Below are 7014 nucleotides of genomic sequence, written 5' to 3' on the forward strand. Positions count from 1 at the left end.
AATGCTGGCATCACGGGAAACTGTCTTTGAATTAATTTAAATGGGAGGCCAGATGGGGACAAATCAATTCTTGGAATCAGAACAACCTCTCCCTCTGCAGATTCTGTTAATACTTCATCTTTGATAATGTTAGGTCACAATCTTTTGATAATAAATCTAGTACCATTACCAAGCCCCATTTACTATTAAGATTTCTCAGTAACATGATGATTGCACCCACTTTCAATTTTAATTTATGACACGGCATTCCCGAAGGAGTAATACTATTAAGAAATTCGATGGGAAAATTTTCTTTGTCAGCATCATCTGTTGAATCAATGGAATCATCACTCAAATAGGTGTGAAAATCTCCATCGAGTATATCCAAAATTTCTTCATTTAATTTTTGAATGTGCTCATTTTTTGGACAAAGAATCACACGTTTAGATATGTTTTTAATATCTATAGATATACTATTTCCAAAGGTAGCTTCAATAATAGATCCATTACAAATCATTTCACAGGGGATTTCAATAATATCCATTCCTAAATGAAAATTATCAAGTTTGCCATCTCCAAGTTTTACTAATCATTTCACTATAAGCAGAATCCTCTGATCTCATATTTGTTTTAAGAGACAACTTTCTGAAACATCCCCAAACAATACAGTACTTTAAACTCATTTGTACTATGGCCGATTGCATAGCATGCGGCACAATACTGAGACATTGTCGAAAATCCCCTCTGAGAAGAACTTTCCCACCAAATGCAACATTCAAATTCATAATTTCTCTTAGTAATCTGTCTATGGCGTTTATAGCATGACTGGATGCCATGGTGCATTCATCAATAATGAGAATTTGGGCATTTTTAATGGTTTTAGCAACTTCACTCTTTATATCGTCTAGAAATTGAAGTTTCATTTAATGGAATTGGTAATTTATATTGGGAATGAAAGGTTCTTCCACCAAGAAGTAAATTTGCAGCAATTCCTATAGATGCTGTGGGTAAAACAGTACCCCCACGACCTCTAATATAATGTACTAAAACTTTATAAAGATATGTTTTTCCACTACCACCTGGACCATCCAAGAAAAAGCATTTGGGGTGTACAGTTTGATCTTTGATGTATGAAGTTATTCTTTCTACAACGCCAAAGTCCTGTGTCATCCCCAGGACTAATCCCTCCTATGGCTGCCTTACCCAGACCACAGGCCTCATGGCCAGGGCTCTGCCCTCTGCTAAGCCTCAGCTCCCTGCTCATCCAAGATCGCCTCCACCCCCACTAACCCCCTGCTGATCCCTTAGCCCCGTGGTCGGCAAACTGCGGCTCGTGAGCCACATGTGGCTCTTTGGCCCCTTGAGTGTGGCTCTTCCACAAAATACCATGGCCTGGGCGAGTCTATTTTAAAGAAGTGGCATTAGAAGAAGTTTAAGTTTAAAAAATTTTGCTCTCAAAAGAAATTTCAGTCGTTGTACTGTTGATATTTGACTCTGTTGACTATTGAGTTTGCCAACCACTGCCTTAGCCTATGTAGTTCTCACTCACCCTCTCATAATCCGGGACTTGAACCAGACCCCCGGCGCAGGTGCATGGAGAGGCAGCGCAGGTGCATGGAGAGGCGGCTGCCTTACCCAGACCACAGGCCTCCTGGCCAGGGCTCTGCCCTCTGCTCAGCCTCACCTCCCTGCTCATCCAAGATCGACTCCATCCTCACTAAACCCCTGCTGGCCCCTTAGTCTATGTCATTCTCACTCACCCTCTCACAATTCAGGACTTGAACCAGACCCCTGGCGCAGGCATGTGGAGAGGACTCTGCTGCAGCCCCGCCCCCACTGCACACCCCCCCCCCCCCCCCGCTGTTCGGTCGTCCGTCCAGTCATTTCGGTTGTGACGGCCCCTAGCTTTTTATATATTAGGATTTTTAATCCTCACCCGAGGACATGTTTTTATTGATTTTAGAGAGGAAGAGGGAGAGAGAAAAACATTGATATAAGAGAGAAACATCAATCGGTTGCCTCTCCTACTCGCCCTGACCAGGGATCAAACCCACAACCCAGGTATGTGCCCTGACCAGGAATCTAACCTGCAAACTTTGGGTGCACAGGATGACACTCAATCAACTGAGCCACTCCAGCAGGGTGAGGACTCATTTTCAATGTCAGAAATTTTACTGGATGCTCCTTGCCCCCTCTCCATCAAAACACACAGGCAGTAGTTATATACATATTTACTCTATAAACTATAAATATGTGATAAATATAGTAATGCATTTACATATGTTACATATATATTACTTATATATAATATATAATAAATGTCCAGGTCCCCTGCAGTAACTCTTAGGCATTTGTAACTCAAATAAGGGAAATACTGTTAAAAGCATTGCGCTGGCTGGTGTTGCTCAGTGGTTAAAGTGTTGGCCTGCACACTGAGGGGTCTTGGATTTGATTCCCAATCAACGGCACCTACCTGGGATGCAGGTTCGATCCCCAGCCCCAGTTGGGGCGTGTGCAGGAGGCAACCAATGGATGTGTCTCTCTCACATCAATGGCATTATCTCAAGAAATTTCAAGGTATGTTTAATGGGCCAAAGCAGAGATGAAGTTTTGATTTTTATTCTCTATCCAATCGGAAACCACTGGAAATTTCTTTATTGTGATACCTTTTAATAAAAGTTGTGTTTAGTCTGATAGTGATATGCAACATAAACCAGGGAAGAGGCAAAGAAACCCATAAGAATTTACAATAATAGACCAAATATGAGTTAATGAGAGACATCATAGTGTAATGAAAAGAATGATGACAGTAGAATCATAGGACTTTAATTACTGGTCTTGTCAACTTGGACAAGTCATTTAACCTTTCTGATTCTGCTTCCTATTTACATGACATGCCAGTCACCTTGTAGGCCTTTAGTGGAATGAAATATTAATAACTTTAGTTTAACTCACAGAGTGGTTATACAAATATAATGAGTATCTTTTAAAATCCTATATAATAAAACCCTAATATGCAAATCCACTGAACAGCAGAACGACCGGTTGCTGTGACATACACTGACCACCACGAGGCAGATGCTCAACACAGAAGCTGCCCCCTGGTGGTCAGTGCACTCCCACAGGGGGAGCGCTGCTCAGCCAGAAGCAGGGCTCATAGCTGGAGAGGGCAGCGGCAGTGGTGGGAGCCTCTCCCACCTCCGCGGCAGTGCTAAGGACCCTTCGGGGGATGTCTGACATTGCTGGCTTATACTGGGATGTCAGGCAACTGATATTCTTATGTCTTTACCACATGCCTGCTGTTAGGCCAGATTCTCTGAGTGCCTCTCTTTACATTTGTCCCTAACATATTTCAGATTGTTTTACACATGACTATTACTCTTATGAGATTTCTGTAATAATATGCACTAGACCGTTGGTTTTTCGGTGTTCTGAACACTAGGGATATCCACAGAACCTTCTGAGGCATCCTGACTTGGAGTGCAGACTAGAGGTGAAGGGAAAGTTCTAAAGAAGCTGAGTGGGCAAGGCCTCAGCCTCCAACCCAGGCATTGTCTTAGTTTTACAGACTTAAGGACTCCTGGGGAAAAAACAAAATATGAAAATCATCTAAGTTTTATCCTTGAGCCATGCTCAGAGCCTGATCTACTGAGTGATTATTAAATTTAAAATGCCCCTCATTTCTTTCCGCACTCCCTTTCTTATTTGGCATATAAACTTTTATTCTGTCACTTGAGTTTCTTGAGGTGGCAACACTAATTTCTGAGGAAGAGTTCCTGATTTTACACACACAGAAGTACATTTAGATATAATGTACTAAAGTGTACCATTTTCATTTATTTATTTATATTTATTTTAGAGAGAAAGAGGTGGGGGAGAAAGGCAAGGGTAGAGAGAAACATCAATTTGTTGTTCCACTTATTTATGCATTTATTGATTGATGCTTTTTTTGTTGTTGTTAATCCTCACCCTAAGACATTTTTCCATTGACTTTCAGAGAGTGGAAGGGACAGGGAGAGACGAGAGAAACACTGATGTGAGGGACACATCAATTGTTTCCCTCCTGCATGCGCCCCAACTAGGGCCAGGGATCCAGCCTGCAACCAAGGTACACGCCCCCTTGACAGGACTCAAACTGGGGACCCTTCAGTCTGCAGGTCAATGCTCTATCCACTGAGCCAAACAAGCTAGGGCTATTGGGTGACTCTTGTATGTGTCTTGACCGGGAATCGAACCTGCAACCTTGATATATTGGGACAACACTCTAACCAACTGAGCTACCCAGCCAGAGCCCCATTTTCTAAAATAACGAATTTTATATACATATTCACACATTAGCAATGGAAACCTCTATTAACAAATCCTATGAGTATTACATACACAAAAGCGTTCTAAAGACTGAGGGGTGGAAAAATCATACAACCACATAGAAAACAGCCCCTACATAATCATGATCTTCTTCTATCTTAGGCACTAAACAAGGCCTTTTTTTTTCTTTTTCCTTTTCTTTGGTTAGTTTCCCTCTTCAGTGATTCCAAACTTACCAACGTTTCTCTTGCCCAGCTCATTATCATCACATAGCCCTCCTTCCTATTTTACTAAGTTGAGAACAATGAGTAATAATGGTCAATTTCCTGTCTCCTCACACCTAAAATTTATCTTCATTTTTACCCATTCTAATCATCTTCCCTCTAGTATCATTCAAAATCAAATACAGTTGACCCTTGAACAACAAGGATTTTAACTGCACAAGTCCACTTATACATATGCCTAGCCTATATAATAAAAGCCTAATATGCAAATTGACCGAATGGCAGAATGACAAGTGGAACAACCAGTCGCTATGACACGCACTGACCACCAGGGGGCAGATGCTCAACACAGGAGCTGCCCCCAGCCCACAGGCTCCAGATCAGCCAAGACGGGTGCCAGCAGGGCCCCCCAATTGCCCCGCTGGTCACCCCGCAGATCAGCCCTGATCGCTGGCCAAGCCTAGGAACCCTAACCATGCATAACTTTCATGTACTGGGCCTCTAGTCAGTAAATATCTGTACTGTTTTCTATCCACTGTTGGGAATCTACAGATATAGAGGGCCAACTGCATGCACTGATCTATGCCATTTTATATAGGGGACTTGAGCATCTGCAGATTTGGGTGTCTGGGGTCCTAGAGCCTATCCCATGAGGATACTCAGAAACAACTAAGTTTTGGAGGAGTCAAAAGTTACAACTGCATGTGGTGGGGTGGTGGTGCCTGTATCTCCTGTTTTATTCAAGAGTCAACTGTACTCTATTTTTGACCTATAATCACATCTTATGAAGAAACTGGCTCCAACCATTGATCCCTCTGTTCTTATCTCATCTTTCTCATGATTCCCTCTAGACTATATACATAGTCAAATCTCTCCCATTTTAAAAAATATCCTTTGACCCTAAGTTCCTCTAAGCCAGCAATTTTCAACTGGTATATTGCAAGAGGCACACTAATGTGCCACAAGAATTTTTTAAACATGCAATACCTGATCTCTTTTTCCTTAGATTGTCAAATAAAAAATATGACAACAGCCAACACAACAATAACTGTCCAGTGTGAATGAATCAAAATTATACTTTTTTTTTTTTGTCAGACTGGCAAAATATATTTTTGGCATGCCAAAGAATTTTAGTAATTAGTTTAAGGGTTGAAAATATCTGCTCTAAGTATCTCTTCTAGTTTCCTATCATGGCCATGCTCTCCACTTTTTCACTTTCCAACCTATGTAAATTTAAATTATGTCAACATCACTAAAATTCTGCGTCATCAGTGGCAAAATTTGACAGATTTCTAATCCTCAGTATATTTGAAATTTCTATACCATTTGACACATGATATTTGGAATGGGTGGTCAAATATCTTTTGGATGACCAAAGTGGGAATCAATGGAGGGATGGGAAAAGTTGCTCTTAAACTCAAGTACCCAATGAATTATAAATAGCTATAGTAGCCAGAATAATGTACGCTCCCTTCCCTACCCCCACCAAAGATGTCCACATCCCGGTCCCTAACCTGTGAATATGTTGTTACATTGCAAGGGGGTGAGGTTGTGGATGGAATTAAGGTTGCCTTCAAGGGGGGAGATTATCCTGAAATATCCATGTAGGCCCACTATAATCACAAAGGTCTTGATAAATGAAAGGAGGCAGAAGAGTGTGTCAGAGTGATGTAATGTGAGGAAGACTCAACCAGCCTTGCTGGCTTTGAAGATGGAAAGGGCGGCCATGAGCTAAGGAAAGTTGGTGGCCTCTAGAAGCTAGAAAGGGCAAGAAAACAGATTCTGCCTTATAACCTTCAGAAAAGAACCAACCCTGTTATACTTTTAGATCAGTGAGACCCATTTCAAGTTTTTGAGCTCCAAATCTGTAACTGGGGTTTTTAAGTCACTAAGTTTTGTACTAATTTGTTACACAAAGAACTATGACAACAACCATTTCTAATTTTCCTTTAAAAAATAGTTGAATCTTGTGACTTTTTCTATCAAGTCTAATTTGTTTAGTGGAGGCTTTGGAGTGGTGGTAAAAAGGAAATCAGGATCAAATGAGAATTCTTCAGTTCTTTATCCCTTTGGCTACTCTCCTGCTAACCTTCATACTTTCAGCTGTTTGCTTAAATCATATATAAACAAAAGTCCTAATACCAGAAATAGAAATCCCTATGAAAACTTAGGACACAAACTTGCTTTAGTAACAAAAGTATAAGGAAAAATTAATCCTGTGAGATTATACTTTACCGTAGTGAACAGAAGGGAAAACTTGTTGGTTCTTGTTAGGAAGCAATTGATAATCGCAGTGGAGGGTAATGTGGGTGAACCAATCTGACACTGAAAGCGGGCCTCAGAGCCAACCTAAACCATACAGTAACACCCAAGTATAAATGTACAGATTCTTTGGCAACCAATCTCCAACTTTCTAAAGCTTTCATCCAACAACTCAATATTTTAACCTAAATCCAATTCTTCCTGCTTTGCTTGAATACTTGCCCTACGGGGTGAGGAACTT

This window comes from Cnephaeus nilssonii (genome assembly GCF_951640355.1).
Source record: "Cnephaeus nilssonii genome assembly, chromosome: 1".
NCBI lineage: Eukaryota > Metazoa > Chordata > Mammalia > Chiroptera > Vespertilionidae > Cnephaeus > Cnephaeus nilssonii.